Raw genomic sequence first — 18,628 nt, 5'->3', positions numbered from 1 at the left:
ATTAAAAATAAAAATCAATGATGGGACTTATATTAGGAATAAATAGTGAAATATGAAAGTTTACATTTATAGTATGTTACAAAACATGAAATACTAAGGAATAACTTTTTGGGAAGTGTCAGGCCTCTGTTTTAGCTCTAACACTAAAACAAAGGAAGGGGACAGAGACCTGGGAAGATGCATTTTACTCCTAGATGAAGAGGCCCCATACATTAAGCTACCATCTCCCCAACTGAAGGTCAATGTAATCCCTGTCAAGACCTAGTAGATTGAATTGTTAACACTAACCCTTAGACCAAATAAAAAGGTTAGGAAGTAGAAACAATCTTGAAAAAAAAAGTAGCAAAGTTAAAACTATTCTGACAGTTGGTGTTTAATAAGGATAGATGGAGCAGCATGGAGGGAAGGGTCCAGATGAGGGTCTGTATCTGTACAGTCACTTGTCTTCTGAAAAGGACCACAGAAATTCAACAGGAGTGGGGGGGGGAGGCTTACTCACAAATGATGCTAAAATAACCAACCAACAAAAACACATACCTACCTCACACCGCTCACAAGAATTGACTTCACAGAGACCATAGACCTAAGCTTAAATCTGACATCACAGAATTATAGGGACTCATTCGTGTAATCAAAGAGGTTTTTATTTTATTTCAAAAGGTTGCATAAGCATTAACTATTAAAAATTATAAGTGGACATAAAAAACTTCTATTAGACTTTCTCCACATTTGATGCACTGTATTTTGATGCTTTCTGAAAAGACATTTAAAGAGCTCATTAGTATCAAAAATTAAAATAGATACATTTGCCATATGACTCTACACCTGAGGCTTAGGGAAAATCATAGAAGATGGGGCAGAAATCTTGTGAGATCCAGAAGATCAGGACCTCTCCTGGAAAATGGTGTCTTCTATAGATGACAAGGAAGATGCATCCATGAACTACGGCAATCCATATGGTTGTCTGAACAACACCAGCACAATAACAATACAGTCGACATACTGACGTAGACAGGGGAGTTCCACGTGATCCCACCCCTAAAGAGAGAGCCACAGGTCATCAGTGTTTGCTGAGAGAGAGAGAGATTCAGTCTTCTACAAGTATGTATTTCCACAGAGGTTGTCTAACTCCAAGTGGCCAGCTCTGGACGGATGTACATATGAGCAAAGCTAAATGGACTCAGTAGGTTATATACACATGTCCATGTGTAACACTGTGCGTGTAACTATAGTTTTTAGAAGAGTATAAATGTGGAGGGAAATGAAAAGAGTAGGAGAGGGTAGAGATGGCGTGGGAGCAATGGAGAGGTACTGATCACGTATGAAGTTCTCAAATCCTATTAAATAAAAAGGGAAAATAATTAAAATACAAACAAAATAAAAATGGGCCAGAATTGAGCAGACACAAGATACATAAAATCTATGTATGCACCTGGTAGTTTCAATATTACTGATATCTCAGAAATACTAATTAAAACCACACTGGATATATTTGAGACCTACCAGAAGGGTTAAAATTATAAAAACTAACACCATCAAAAATTATTGATAACCACTGTCACTATGATAATCGCTATTTTAAAGATCACGCGTCTTTTCCTCATCAAATTAAATGTGCAGCTATCCTACACCATTCAGAAGAACCCTGCTTTTCACAGAAATGAAATATGGCCCTCACGGATTTTCTACCAGGGCTGTTTTTCAGTTCAGTTAGCACATCTGAGCCCATGGGGAATCCCAACTATCAACACATCACTTCCTAAACAGGTGGGCTTTCCCTTTTTTTCCGTGTTACTTTCTTTCTCTTAGCCATGAAGTTCATCCTATAACCAGCAAATCCATCCATGCCTCTTTACCCAGAGAAAGGAAAACATTTGCCCACAGAAGTGCTTATTCAAGAATGTTCCTGACTGCTTTAATCAGGACCAGTAAAGTTGCTAAATTAGTATATACCAACAGAATGTAAAAGTTGCCATACACTTGCAAATGTAACCTACTCATCATGAAAAGAAATGAATCCTTGAAACACACAGCAAAACGGATGAGGATCATAAACATCAAGTTGAACAAAAGTCACAAATAAAAGTGTACATACATATTGCATGACACGGTGTGTATAAACTCCACACTAATCCACAGTGATAAAATCTTAGTTGCAGCTATGACTGAAAGACTGAGATCAGCTGTGACCTTAGGAAGCATGGGAGATGGTGGAAATAACCTCATCTTGAGTTGCATTTAGATTAGATGCATATATACATTTGGCCAAAATTCATCATGCATATGAGATCTGTGCATTTTAGTACATACAAATTATTACTTGATTCTTAAAATAAAAAGAAACAAACAAACAAAAAAAAAAAAACCCAAAACCTGAGTGTTTGCTTTAGATCAGGCCCTGTTCCAAGGACATAATTTGTACAAACAGAAAAATACCCTTGGCCTTGTAAAAGCTACTTCTAGACTATACATCAGGTGCGTAAATAGAATTTCTGTGCGCTACATTAAAACATTGTCATCACAAGTTTCCCCTGACTTAGAATGTGGCTCAGAATGTCATCCTTCCTCCCTGCTCCCTATGGATCATCTTGCCAACCTGGTAGGAATTCTTAGCTTGTGGAGACAGGCCAGCCCACCTGTTTAGGAAGTGATGTGTTGATATTTGGGATTCCCCATGGGCCAAGATGTGCTAACTGAACTGAAAAACAGCCCTAGTAGAAAATCTCTGAGGGCCATATTTCATTTCTGTGCAAAGCAGGATTCATTTGATTACATGCCTTGCATAGGATTCTGGCGGCCTGGCTTGGTCTGGGAAAATGCTTGAGGGGAGAGAGCAATGAGGTTGCCTCAGAACCCATGGTTTTAATATTCAAAGATTGGTTCCAATGCCAGCTATTAAGGTATAATTTAGAAAGTACATTTGGCAAGCTTTAAGAGATGCAGGAAGGCATAAACCACCTGTTAAAACAGAAGTTTAAACCTTAGCGGCAAACTGCAGACATCCTATTGGCTGCCAGCCTTTGGTGAAGTTGCTAGGTTTCTTGTTTCCCCTTTGCAAAAGCGAGGTCATGAGACCTGAGAACGTAAGAGAGAGCTGTGTCTAATTCACTGACTTTGTGCACTTCCTTAGGACATGGGCAAGAACCTCAAAGTACAGAGGGAACTTCATGACTAAGACTAAAGAAAGTGATGGTTAGCAGTGGAAAAAGGGACTCACCTGAGCTGCCTGCTGGTGATAGAGGCAGGAAATAGAAAAGAAGAGAAGACAAAGCTGTAGTCAAGGTTGTATGTGAGGCCAAAAGACCCAGCTGAAGAGCCCATTGCAAAGAGAGCCCAGAAGAAACAAGTACTCATTAGGGCCATTGAGGAAGGACCACTATCGTGGCAAGGAGAGCTAAGAGCAGCAAGGGGGGAAATGGGTCTCTGCAGTTGTCAAGGCCAGTTGGCCATAGTGACCATGATGACTGGCAATGTCAGGGGGAGAGCAGCCACAGATGCTTAAGCATAGAGAATTACAGCTATGGTCCAAAGCTGGGGAGTGCAGGGAATGGTTTCATGCAATCAGAAGAAGGTAAGAATAGAGAAACAGGCTGAAGGAAGCCATTTGAACAGGAGGTCATGTTCATGTGAGCATAGTTTGTAATCTGAACTCCACAGATGGAAGAGATGACCAGTTCTCTACGAAAAGGGGACTGATCCTTCCTCGGGGACCTACGACCATTTACTTGGGTGACTTGTTACACTGGGACAAGCAATACGGAGGCATTTCATTAAGTATAGGCTCTGGGTTGACATTGCATTCAGTATTTGCCCAGGACACCCAATTAATGGGGATCTTACAGTTCCGGCTGACTATTCACTGATCCCAGGGACTCATGCTTGGCATTGGAGGGACCCTGTTGGGGTACTGTTGTCTGGCCTGTGAGTAAGAATTGTTATAATGAAAAAGGCCACACAGAAGCCTCTGAAGGTGACCTCCCAGAAAATATGACTATTAACAGTATTGCGTGCATGGTTGTTTTTTCACGGTATGAGCGGTGGGAGAAATATGACTGGTAGAGACAGAAATCCCTAAATAAGATCTAAAATATGCAAGAGTATTAGTGCTCTCACATGGTCTCCTTCTGAGTCAGTAGTCTGCCCTCTGAAGACACACGATGGACTGAGGAGGATGTCTACAGACCAGTTCAAGCCAAAGGAGGCTTTGACACAGAATCTCACTATAATGTTCAGTCAAGTTTGAGGGATACAGTACGTGACTACCGATTTGGCCTTCTTTTCCATTCTAACTAAAAAGTAGTCTCTGAGACAGTTTGTGCTTACAAGGCCTAGGTAAAGCATTTATTTGGTTTTGCCTCAGGGCCATGTTTAACTATCCAACCCAGTGCTATAAAACAATCTGACTAGATTTGAACTATCTGGGAACTAAAGATTAAACATAAAAATGACCCCTTTTATTATCATTTCCAATGACACTTGGAGCCTCTGTGCTTGACCTCACAGTTTAGAGCTTTGCAGGGTTAGAGGTTCCAGTCTCAAAGAGGTGACTCTTGTCGCATGTTTTATTAAACCACAGGTTAGAGTTGCCACTGGGGAGCTTTGGACTTCTGTTTCTAAGAGATCAGCAGGCCAGAAGAGGCGGCATCATTTTGCCAGAGATAATTGTCCCTGGTTGTCAGGAAAGAAGGCTACTATATGCAGTAGTGGCAAGGAGAAATAGGAGCAAGACTGGGAGAAAAGCAACTAATCACACTTTATATTCTTTCCCCAGATGTGCTGGGCACTCAGACCACTTAGGAATCAGAGTGTAGAGTCAAACCACTGGGCAGCCGCCATGATTCGCTGAGGCGACACCGAGAAGGAGCAAATTCAGGGAAGACAATGACCAACTGCAGACATGTACCTGGATTCACCACCTCACCTCTCAGCCTCTTCCGGGAGGAGAAGCCACAGCACCTGGCCGGGTGCTGCTTGAAGAACACATGTGGGGAAAGGTGTCTTTGCGGCCCCGGAAGTGGGAGAGGTAGACGTTGTCTTAGTCACTATTCTATCACTTTGAGGAGACTCCATGACCAAGGCAGCTCTTACTACAAAGCATTTAATTGGGATCTTGCTTGGAGAGGCGTAGTCCATTATCAACATGTCAGCACTCAGGCAGGCATGATGCCTGAGAGGCAGCTGAGCACTTTACATTCTGATCCAGAGGAGGAGATGGGGAGTGGACAGTGCTGGGCCTTGCAAGAAGTTTTTGAAACCTTAAATTCCATGCCCAATTACATACTTTCTCTAACAGCCCACATCTCCAAGTCCTCTCAAACAGTACCATTCCCTTCCCTGGTGACTCCACAGTCAAAGATATATGCCTGTGGGGGATATATCTTTGACTTACTTAAACCATCACAGCTATAGATGTGTTCCATTCAGACCTCTCAAGAGAACCTGCTGTGAGGAGAGCAAATCTGGCCCTCCAGCTGTGCACATCTGGATGGGATTTGGCATTCATGCTGAAGCTCCACACAAGAGGTGACTCTATGGGCTGACTCTATTTGGTGGCCAAGCAGGTTAAGGCACGAGAGCAGAGCCACACCTGCCCAGCACCCTCTGCTGGGAAATCTTTGTTCTGGGGCTCCTTGCTGGCTTGGCTAAGATTCTGAGTCTGGCCTGAGTCTAAGCTCCTCCCACTCAGGGCTCCTTTTCTGCTTTCCTGATGGAGCTGTCAGCCCAAACTGGAGCATCAGTTTGAAGTCTCCTTCTGCACCACTCTCTGCTGTACAGAAACCACTTTCACAAACATTCCCTTTACACTTATTTCATTCTGATTGCATCTTCATTAATGATCCAGTGTGACAGAGGAGGATACAGAAAATAACTAACCTTATTCCCCCACTAAACAAAACTAGCACGCAAATAAAATCCTCCACTGCAATATGTGGAAGTGAATGGGTGGGGCTTCCAGGAACCAGTTTTCTGGGCATTTTCAAAAATGCAAGAAAACATGAGTAGCAGCCATGGAGAAAGCCTCCTGTGCAAAGCTGTACTCAAGTGCCTCCACAATTCCAAGTTCTACTAACCTTGGTGAATGTTCTTACACTTGTCAGATAGAGTCCTTGGTCTTTGCTCTTCTTTGGAAGGTTTCCCGCTGAGGAGAGAATAATAATTGAACCTGTGCTCCTGAATCTTGATTGCAAAGAGATAGGTCTGAATCTCATCTCTTGCCTGCCTGTCTGTCTGGAACCACCGAGGGCAGCTCTTCCCTTGACTTCCACAGGAAGTCATGAAAAGGTGTTGATACAGAGCGTGTACATCTTACCTGAGAGATGGAAGGGCAGCTACTTACCTATCTGCTCATTCCCTGCTCTGCACCCAGCAGACAAAGCTGAGATTCCAAGAGAACGGCCCCGTCTCAGACACCACCAACAGAGTAAAGAATATAACCAAGGCAGGGGTAATAACTCCTCTGTCACAGCCAGCCAGGGTTCTTGCAGCCACAGGGAAACACAACAGTCTTTGGAGAACACTATTCATCCACTGACAGCGGTTGTCTGGAACCTCAGGTTAAATTTGTTTTCCTGCTGTCTTTCCCTTTGCCTGAGGGAGTGGAGCTACCAAAATAATAGCAATGGCTTTGGCCTGACCTGGTCAACTTGTTCATCTCATGGTGCTGGCTAATACACATAGCTTAAAATGTGTTTTAAATACATATTCCACAAAGTTTTCATCTTGCCTGAAATCTAGCAAAGGTTGTCTTTTGGATTCAGAAATCCTATCAAAAAGTCTTTTGGAATAGTTAGGAATTAGTGGACAATTATTGTATAGAATGGAACTGATTATAATCTATTTGCTTTGTTTGTCTGTCTTTCTCACTGGTCACTGAGTTCCACACAGGCAAAAATTGTCTTTCTGTCTGTGTGCCCAGAGCATATTATAGAGCTGAATGTATGGAGCAATCAGTAACTCTTTGGTGAATGGAAGAATGAATGGGCTGTCCGGGGCCGGGAGTCACTGTCCAGGGTGAATTTGGTGAGGAGAAAACAACATAGGGAGGGAAAAGTGGAGATTATAACTTACAAGAGGACCAAGGGCTGTTTCAGTTAGTGGGAGGTGGAGGAAGAGCGAAGATTGCACATTTGGGGACGGTCTGGCCTAAGAGCATTAGAGTCCATGCGTTGAGGCTCAAGAGAGTGACGAGGAAACTGGGCTACAAAGGCTGGCATGGCCAATGGCAGCAGGCAAGCACAGTTGGTGCAAACTCCACCCCTTACTGCTGCTCTGCCGCCCCCTCTGTCATCACCCTCAGCAGGCCGCTTAAAGTGAGTCAGGCCTCTGTTAAACCGTATGCTAGCCCTTGTTCCTAGCCAAGCGTGATTTCACATAACCTTAGCAACGGTCTCCTTCAGCCAATTTCCTTACTCTGAGTCCTTGGTCTGATATGTTACGTGCGATAGCCTACTCCAGTAACCTCCACAATGATGAAAAGCGAGGAATTTGAAATGCTTTTCCTGTAAAAGGGAGCGGCTGGTACCCATATGTGGGGAAGTTGTGAAATGCTTCATGCGCCCACTCATCAGAGCACAGTAACAGAAGCCAGGTTGGGTCGTTTATGTGGGTCAGCTCCTCCCTCCAAACAGGACAACAGGGCCATTGTGCGGATGTGTACTCACGATGGGCACAAGCAGAGCCAGTGCGAAGGCTAGGGAGCATTGACTTCCGCCACATGAAGGAGCCACGATTTCCAGCTCCCGCTGCTAGCATGGTATTCTGTAAGTGAGCAAAAACCTACCAAATGTTCACAGAATTAATTAGAGACTCCGAACAACTGAGAGTGGAAACAGAGCTTGAGGGAAACTGCAGATATGTGCTATTTGAAACCTGGTGATGGGAGGAAAGAAGACTGAGTGGGTGAATAAATAACAAATGCCCCCCCCCCAAAGGACGCCCCGAGTCCTTAGTGCCTCTCTGCATGCTGTTCTGTGAGAGCTGTGGTGATTTTGATTACTAAGCATTGTGGTCCACGCAGGACTCTGAGATGCTGCTGTAGGTCGCAGGAGGTTCTCCGGAGTGCAGTACTGAGCTCACCACAAGGAATCAGGCTGATTCCACACTGGGGTCTGTCCTGCAGCTTCCTCCACCCCAGACTCAGTTCCTCCACTGTGGATTCTAGTGACTTAAGTTTGTCTTTGGGAAGTACCTTTATGTTGTAACACAAATAGATACTTCTAATATTATAATAAGTTGGGTAGGGTGGGATCCAAGATGGCGGCGACCAGCATGTACTGTATCTGAGGGACAAAGGATCTGAAACTCCAAAATTGGTGAGTGGAGGGGCTGCTGAACCCAGAACGATATCGAGGCTTCCAGGGAGAAAGGGGACTAACCTTGAACTGAGACCATTTAGATTCGGGTCACCCTCGGACTCCTCCATGGACTTCTCCTGGGGGGCTCAGTCCGCAGGCACTTCCCCGTATCTACCTCCCTAGTCCCTCTTTGGAGAAGGCGGGGGAGGCAGCCTGCAGATTCGCCTCAGAGCAAAGTGCCCGGGCCCCAGCGCTGGCAGCTCCTAGCAAAGAAACCCCGGCTCTGGACCTGGAACAGAGAATGCTCAATCTTTCTCAGCACTCCCCCAGATGGGCCGCCATAATCCTTCCCTGGCGGAGGTGAAGGCTATTGAGGCAGACTGCAGAGTCCGCCAGAGAGCACAGCGCCCAGGCCTCAGTGCTGGCGGCTCTCAGCACAGCACACAATGCCGGTGGACACCAAGACCTGCTGCTAGTCAGTCAGCACCACTGAGCTGACTATTAGCCTAAACCTGCTTTTGCCCCAGCAGGATCAAATCGGAATGTGGAGAACAAGAGGAACCCCTGTGCTTTCCGACTGGTCCTGCTAGAGAGTGAGTGCACTTTCAAGTGAGTGCTTTGCAGAGCCCCAGGTACAGAGCCCCTCTATGCAAGCAACCAGACAATAGATCCCTACCACCCACACCCCTAGTGTGGGCAACAAAGGGATTCTTGGGACAGCATTCTCAACACTGAAGCCCCTGATCTGTGGTCTACCATTGAATTCTAGGCAAACAATTCCTGGGGCCCAGACAGATCTGCATACCAGTGGCCTATAGGCCACTAAGGTAGTCAGGGAATCTGTGCCTGCATACTGCGCCCACTCACAACACCTGTGAATAGTGCCAGTGTCACATTCCCTCACTTAGGTACAGCTGAAACACCAACGCATACTCTCAAACCAGTGAACCTCTCTCATCTTCCTGAAAAACAGTCCAGAAACCAGATAAAGACAGACCCAGTCTAAAGTACAGACTCTAGGAACAAACAGTGAGGGTTACAGATAAGCAGATGGCCAGAGGCTGGTGTAAGAACACACCCAACAAAAATCAGGACATTATGGCTTCACCAGCAACCCCCAAAATCAATGGACAAGAAACACAAGAAAATGGCTTTAAAACTATGCTTATCCAGTTATTAGAGGCTCATAAAGAGGAAACGAACAAATCTCTCAGAGAAATAGCCACACAAATAGAGGCACATAAAGAGGAAATGAACAACTTTCTCAAAGAAATAGACACACAAGTAGAGGTAAATAAACAGGAAATGAACAAAGCTCTCAAAGAAATAACCACACAACTGGAGGCAAGTAAAGAGGAAACAAACAAAGCTCTCAAAGAAATACAGGCAAATACAGCCAAACAAGTAGAGGCACAATTAGCGGCATATACAGAGGAAACGAACGCAAAAATAGAAGCCATCACAGAAAAGCAGGACTCCACATTCAAACAGATGAAGAAAATGGTGCAAGACATGAAAATAGAATTAGAATCAATAAAGAATACACAAACAGAGAAAACCCTAGAACTGGAGAACTTAGAGAAAAGATCAGGAACCACAAAGGTAAGCATCACCAACAGAATACAAGAGATAGAAGAGAGAATCTCAGGTGCTGAAGGTACACTTGCAGAAATTGATACATCTCTCAAAGAAAAAATAAAATCAGAAAAGTTCCAAACACAAAACATCCAAGAAATCAAGGACACCATGAAAAGACAAAATAACAAGAATAATAGGAGTAGATGAAAAAGAAGATACCAGGCTCCAAGGTCCGGAAAATATTTTCAAGAAAATCATAGAAGAAAAATTTCCCAACTTAAAAAAAGAAATGTCCCTAAACATAGAAGAGGCCTACAGAACACCAAATAGACTAGACCAGAAAAGAAACTCTTTATGTCATATCATAGTCAAAAACACTAAATCTACAGAACAAAGAAAAAATATTAAAAGCAGCAAGGGAAAAGGCCAAGTAACATATAAAGGTAGACCTATCAGAATCATACCAGATTTCTCAACAGAAACTATGAAAGCCAGAAGGGCCTGGGCAGATGTCATGCAGACTATAAGGGACCACAGATGCCAACCCAGACTACTCTACCCAGCAAAGCTTTCAAACAACATAGATGGAGAAATCAAAATATTCCATGACAAAACCAAATTAAACAATATATACTCAGCAACCCAGCCATACAGAAGATACTAGAAGGAAAATTCCGACCCAATGAAAACAACTACATCCAAGAAAACATAGGATATAGATAACTACACAACAAAAAAAAAATCAAAAGAATACAAGCAACGAAACACAGTAACACCACCAACCACACATCAAAAGAAATTAACATTCATTGGTCACTAGTATCAATCAACATCAACAGACTCAACTCTCCAATAAAAAGACACAGACTAACAGAATGGTTGTGGAAACAGGATTCAACATTCTGCTGCATCCAAGAAACACACCTCTACAACAAAGATAAACACTAACTCAGAGTAAAGGGCTGGAAAAATGTTTTTCAAGCAAATGGATCTAGAAAACAAGCTGGGGTAGCTATCAAATGGACCCAGAAAACAAACTGGGGTAGCTATCCTAATATCTAATAAAATAGACTTTCAACTAAAATTAATTTAAAAAGATGAGGAGGGGCACTACATTTTCATCAAAGGAAAAATCCACTGAGAGGACATCACAATTCTGAACATCTATGCCCCAAATACAAGAGCGCCTACATTTGTAAATGAAACATTATTAAAGCTTAAATCACACATCAATCCCAACACCTTAATAGTGGGAGACTTCAACACCCCACTCTCACCAAGGGACAGATCATCTAGACAGAAGCCAAATAGGGAAATAAAGGCACTTACAGAGGTCCTAAATCAAATGGACCTAATAGTTGTCTACAGAACTTTTCACCCAAACTCAAAAGAGTATACCTTCTTTTCAGCACCTCATGGAAACTTCTCAAAAATTGACCATATAGTCAGGCACAAAGCAAGCCTCAACAGATATAAGAAGATTGAAATAATCCTCTGTATTCTATCTGACCACCATGGACTAAAGCTGGACCTCAATAACAACAGATATAGCAAAAAGCCTACACACACATGGAAACTGAACAACTTGCTACTCAATAACAGCTGATTTAAGGAATAAAGAAAGAAATAAATTAAAGACTACCTAGAATTCAATGAAAATGAAGGTACAACATACCCAAACTTATGAGACACAGTGAAAGCAGTGCTCAGAGGAAACTTCATAGCACTAAGTGCCTTCAAGAAGAAATTTGTAACATTTCATACAAGCAACTTAATGGCCCAACAGAAAGCCCTAGAAACAAAAAGAAACAGATACACCCAAGAGAAGACAGCTGGAAATAATCAAACTCAGGGCTCAAACCAATAAATTATAAACAAAACTATTCAAAGAATCAACAAAAGCTGGTTCATTGAGAAAATCAACAAGATAGACAAACCCTTAGCCAAACTAACTAAAAGGCAGAGAGAAACTATCCAAATCAGCAAAATCAGAAACAAAAAGAGGGACATAACAATAGACACTGAGGAAATCCATACAATCATTAGGTCTTACTACAAAAGCCTATATGCCATAAAATTGAAACTCTAAATGAAATGGACAATTTTTTTTGATAGATTCCATCTACCAAAATTAAGTCAATATCAGGCAGAAAGATTGAATAATCATATATCCCCCAAGGATATTGAAGTAGTCATCAACAATTTACCTTCCAAAAAAAGCTCTGAGCCAGATGGTTTCAGCGCAGAATTCTACCAGACCTTCAAAGAAGTGCTAACTTAAATTCTCTTCAAACTATTCTACAAAATAGAAAACAGAAGTCACCTTGATACCTAAACCACACAAAGACCCAACAAAAAAAGAGAACTTCAGACCTATCTCTCTTATGAACATTGATGCAAAAATACTCAATAAAATATTTGCAAACCTAATCCAAGAATACATCAAAGATTTTATCCACCATGACCAAGTAGGCTTCATCCCAGGCATGCAAGAGTGGTTCAATATATGGAAATACATCAATATAATCCACCATATTAACAAACTGAAGGAGAAAAACCACATGATCATCTCCTTAGATGCTGAAAAAGCATTTGACAAAATCCAACACCCATTCATGTTTACAATCTTGGAGAGATCAGGGATACAAGGCACATACCTAAACATAGTAAAGGCGATATACAGCAAGCCTATAGCCAACATCAAACTAAATGGAGAGAAACTTAAATCAATCCCACTGAAATCAGGGACAAGGCAAGGCTGCCCACTCTCTCCATATCTCTTCAACATAGTACTTAAATTCCTAGTTAGAGCAATAAGACAACTAAAGGAGATCAAGGGGATACAAATCAGAAAGGATAAAGTCAAAGTTTCACTGTTCGCAGATGATATGATGGTATACGAGCGACCCTAAAAATTTAACCAGAGAACTCCTTCAGCTGATAAACATCTTCAGCAAAGTAGCTGGATACAAAATTAACTAAAAAAAAAAAAAAAAATCAGAAGCCCTCCTGTATACCAAAGACAAAAGGGCTGAGAAAAAAATGAGGGAAACAACACCCTTCACAATAGCCACTAATAACATAAAGTACCTTGGGGTGACTCTAACCAAGAAAGTCAAGACCTGTTTGAAAAAAACTTCAAGTCTCTGAAGAAAGAAATTGAAGAAGATATCAGAAGATGGAAAGATCTCCCATGCTCATGGATTGGTAGGATTAACATAGTGAAAATGACCATTCTGCCAAAAGCAATCTACAAATTCAATGTAATTCCCATCAAAATACAACACAATTCTTTACAAACCTCTAAAGAAAAATTCTCAACTTCATATGGGAAAAAAAAACAAAAACAAAACCCAGAATTTCCAAAACATTCCTGTACAACAACAGATCATCTGGAGGTATCTCCATCCCTGATCTCAAGTTGTACTACAGAGAAATAGTAATAAAAGTTGTATGGAATTGGCATAGAAACAGAATGGTAGATCAATGGAACCAAATATAAGACACAGAAATGAACCCACACACCTATGGATACTTAATTTTTGACAAAGAAGCCAAAACCATTCAATGGAAAAAGGACAGCATTTTCAGCAAATGGTGCTGGTCTAACTGGATGTCTACATGCAGAAAAATGAAAATAGATCCATATTATCAGCTTGCACAAAACTAAAGTCCAAGTGGATCAAAGACCTCAACATAAAACTAGACACACTAAACCTGTTAGAAGAAAAAGTGGGAAGAGCCTAGAACTCATTGGCATAGGAGACAACTTCTTGAACAGAATAACAACACAGGCTTTAAGATCAACAATCAATAAATGGGACCTCAAGAAACTGAAAAGCTTCTGTAAAGCAAAAGACACTATCATCAGAACAAAATGACAGGTTACAGACTGGGAAAGGATCTTCACAACCCTGTATATGACAGAGGGCTAAAATCCAGAATATATAAAGAACTAAAGAGGTTAAAAAGCAACAAATCAAGCAATCCAATTAAAAATGGGGTATAGAGCTAAACAGAATTTTCTGTAGAGGAATATATGATGGTAGAGAAACACTTAAAGAATTGCTCAACATCCTTAGCCATCAGGGAGATGCAAATCAAAACTACCCTGAGATTTCATCTTACACCCATCAGAATGGCTAAGATAAAAAAACTCAATTGACAAAACATGCTGGAGAGGATGTGGAGAAAGGAGAACCCTTCTCCATTGCTGGTGGGAATGTAAACTTGTACAACCACTTTGGAAATCAATCTGACACTTTCTCAGACAAGTAAGAATACTGCTTCCTCAAGATCTAGCTATACCACTCCTAGGAACATATCCAAAAGATGCTCAAGTACACAACAAGCACATTTGCTCAACAATGTTCATAGCAGCTTTATTTGTAATAGCCAGAACCTGGAAACAACCCAGATGTCCATTAACGGAGGAATGGATAAGAAATTGTGGTACAATGGAATACTACTCAGCAATTAAAAACAAGGAAATCATGAAATTTGCAGGCAAATGGTGGGAACTAGAAAAGATCATCCTGAGTGAGGTATCCCAGAAGGAGAAAGACACACACAGTATATACTCACTTATAAGTGGATACTAGACCTATAAGAATGGATAAACATACTAAAATCTCTACACCTAAAGAAGATAAACAAGAAAGAAGACCCAGGGTAAAATGATCAATCTTCATTTAGAAAGACAAATGGGATGGACATTGTAAATAGGAGAAAACAAGTAATAGGACAGGAGCCAACCACAGAGGGCCTCTGAAAGACTCTACCTAGCAGTGTATCAAATCAGATGCTGAGACTCATAACCAAACCTTGGGCAGAGTGCAGGGAATCATATGAAAGAAGGAGGACTTAGTATGACTTGGAGAGGACAGGAGCTCCACAAGGACTAAATTTATCTGGGCACAGGGGTCTTTTATGAGACTGTTTCTCCAACCATGCATGGATATAACATAGAACCCCTGCTCAGTATCCAAGTGGCTTCCCTAGTAAGGGGAACAGAAACTGTTTCTGACATGAACTCAATGGTTGGCTCTTTGACCTCCCCCAACTGGAGGGAGGAGCAACCTTGTTAGACCACAGAAGAGGACATTGCAACCAGTCCTGAAGAGACCTGATAAGCTAGGGTCAGATGGAGAGGGAGGAGTACCTCCCCTATCAGTGAACTTAGAGAAGGGCAGAGGGGAGATGAGGGAGGGAGGGTGGGATTGGGAGGGAATGAGGAAGGGCACTACAGCTGGGAGACAAAGTAAATAAACTGTAATTAATATTAAAAATAAAAATTTAATTAAAAAAATAAGTTAGGTAAATAAGTTTTTTGCTTTCTTTCACAATTGGAAACTACATTATTAAATCCAGAGGGATCAGACCAGAAGAGTGACATCCTCACATTTGATGGGAAAGTGTTAAAGCATGCTACCACCTGCAGAATAACCCTGGAGATGGGAGGGGTCTATCTCAGAGTCTAAGGACAAGAAAGGGTAGAAGCCAGTGCTCTGCTCAGAACTGTCTGTTTTCTTCCCTGCATCTTGAAGGCTGCTGGAATATCTAAACCATGTTCATTTCTCTTCTCCCAGATCAGTAACTGAAAAAAGAAGTACGATTTCATTGAATCAAACTCTTTCTCAAAACTCAACTCATTCCATAAATGGAGGAAATGAGGCAGACGAATTAAGATGGTCTTTGTTGTGATAATAATGGCTGCAATTTCCAGAGATTGTTTAATATGCCAGAGGCTTTATCTAAGACGTTCATCCCACAAGGACATGAAGGGCAGGTATGGTTTCCTGTACTAGACAGAGCCGGGGGCTACCAAGCCTCAGAGATGTCAAGAAACTTGTACAGCTCACCAGCTTGGGCAGTAGAGTCCAAGCAGGCCTGTGTGCTTTCAAAGACTATTTCCTCTAGTTCTCTTCTTCAGTTGAGAGCAGGAAGAAGGAGGATACAAGGAGAGTGTGGGAGATTATTCCTAGAGTGATGGCAGATCCTTGTAGTGAAATGATACCAAAGCGTGCACAATGAAGGTGATAATAGCTGGCAAGAATGGGATCCACACTGGTAACGGCCGCAATACTATGAGCATTTAAAGAACAGCTTGTATGTCTTCTCAACAACTGTGTACTTCATTTGAGCACATCATCTGGACCTTATTAGGACTCAATAGACATTTTGAAGTCAAAAAATAAATGTGTAACCGTTTATCAAAATAAGATTGGCTCTTTGCCTGTACAATGGGTATATCTGCCTGCTTTAAATCTCCCCTCTCAGACATAAGTGTCTTAACGTCGATAGTCTTTTCCGTTTATGAAGCTCTCTATGGTCAGTGAGCATCATTTTACTCGAAGTAATGCTATGAGGCTAGGACAGCAGGAATTACTTATTCCTATTTTTAGAACTCTAGGGCACAGAGAGGTTAAGTCATTCATCCACAGTCATTGCTAGCTTCATATCTAGCCTCCTGCCAGTGTGCAGAGTCCTCTTGGGAGAAACATCCCTTTCTGATTTACCGCTGACGTTTAACACAAACCTACACCTTGATCTCAACAATGTCTCATATTTATCTCTTGGGTGGATTTAATGAATGAATGAGTACATAAGGAAGGAATAAAACACTACATACGAAGGCCTAAGAAGATTTGCCTTGAAGCAGTTTGACTTTGGATGGAAAGTATGCTAGATAATTCTTTTGCCTGTGCACATTTCATTTAAATAAGTGGCCTCCCAAATGCTCAAAGGAGATCATTTTGCTGCACTTTCTAGTTGGAGAATGTTTGTTTTAGGTCATTTAGTCATAAATCTTTCTAATCGGTGCCTAATGGTTCTGAGGATGACTCAAGTAAGTATCCCATTAATTGACAAAAGAATGTTGTCATCTGTCACAGAGATTTCTCCATTATGTTCTATCAAATTTAAAACAGAGCCTAGTTTGGAATTCTTTTATGGCACAGTGTAATTATACCACATCCTATGGTGTTCGGAATAGTACTCACATTTAGCATCCCTGTCTTAAGTGGGAAGTGATCCATGCTGTACAGGAGAGGGACCAGATGGGCCTCACCAAGACCCTCCTGCCCCTCCCCCTTCAGCCTCATTAAATTAAGCTGTCCCTATGTGTCTGTAAAGGGCATAAATCAACCCCATACCTCTGTGTGTATTAAAGGAATGCATCACTTCTGTTAATTAAAAGTCAAGCATTGTTGTTTGTATTGGTAGGGGCACAGCTGGCATTTATTGCAGAAGATTCAGAGAACCAGCTAGAGCCTGGAGATGCCACAGGCCCCAGGGAGGCTGGGCAGTGTGCAGAACTCCGATGGCAATCGCCCGTCCTTGTCCTAGTCCTAAGAGACAGAGAGCAGCACCCCAGAAACCCCCAGGTCTCTGTTTCCTCACCACAAAGTAGCAGCTTGGGGATAGAGCCAATAGCCCCCATGGTGGTACACAAGGCCCTGCCCTCATGAGAGGGAGCCCTGGGCTTGTCCCCATTTAGCACATATGCTTTATCTCGGGGGCTCTGATTTCCCCTGGACTCTGATAGGGTCTACCACCCCATCCTTCCCACTCCTACACTGTCTTCTTGATTCTGTTTCTCCTTCTTCATTGGCAGCTGCTCCTAAGTCACATGTCAATCACTTACACCTTGGTAAGAAGCGTGACCAATATAACTCCCACATAAACTACACACTCAGCTTGTATATAGTGCACAATAGAAAGTCTTCATGTACGGACACTATTAATCTCTGCACCTCATTACAGGAGAAATGGTTTTGTTACTGATTAAGGAATTTTTCAGATATGTATCTTTCTTGTGTGTCAACGATCTTTTTTTCTGCCATAAAATAATTATAATAATGAAAGAGTGAGGGGAATTTACCTATAATACCCTCCTTCAAAATTAACTGCTGCAGATATTTTGATGTATTTTTATTTTTATCTTTTAGTTATATCAACATAATTGTTATAAAAAATGTAGGGAATGATATACTAAGCTTTTGTGTTTATATATCCAGTTCAAGCAAAACAACACAAATAAACCAAACAGTGGTTAACCACTTACCTTGTAAGAACTAACAAGTTTCCTAACCGTGCAATGTTCTAGGTCTTCCTTTATCTTTTACTACAAACATATACATGTATGAATAAAACATGGCCTGGCCTGCTTGCTTTACTTCAAAGAAGCTTCTCTTCTCCAACCTACTTTTATAATCACACAGCTTTCCGGTTCATTCTCGTCATGTTTGAAGGCATGACTGCGATGCTAGCCGTAGTTTCTGTCACTCGTTTTACTTCTGCATGGTGCGATGCTGCACAACCGAGTGTAACACCGTCTGTTGCCCGTTCTCCTAGTGATGGGCCTCCAGGTTATCGCCAAGTGTTTGCTATTACATAAAAATGCCACTTTCCCCAACATACGTATGGAAGCGTCCTCCAGAGGAGAAGGCTTGCTCTTAGAAACCGCAGCCTGAAAGGAACAACTGTGGCTTCTAGGACTTACCCCTATGGAAGGATGATGCCGCAGTGCTCAAGAATGAAGAGACGCGCAAGGATAAACTAAAACTTCCCTCTGGCGTCCAAACTATGCAGCCCAGGCATCCGGCATGGTTTGAGCGTCTCCACAAAGGTTCGTGTGGTAGGAGTGTGATCTTCAGGGCTCTGGTGCTAAAAAATAGTCTTTTTATTTATTTATTTATTTATTTTTAAATGTGTATGTTTTGCCTGCACTTACCACATGCATACCTGGTGCCATC

Source organism: Psammomys obesus, unplaced genomic scaffold (assembly GCF_907164565.1).
Source record: "Psammomys obesus unplaced genomic scaffold, mPsaObe1.curated_primary_1811, whole genome shotgun sequence".
Taxonomy (NCBI): Eukaryota; Metazoa; Chordata; class Mammalia; order Rodentia; family Muridae; genus Psammomys; species Psammomys obesus.
Note: the sequence above shows the minus strand (reverse complement) of the source record.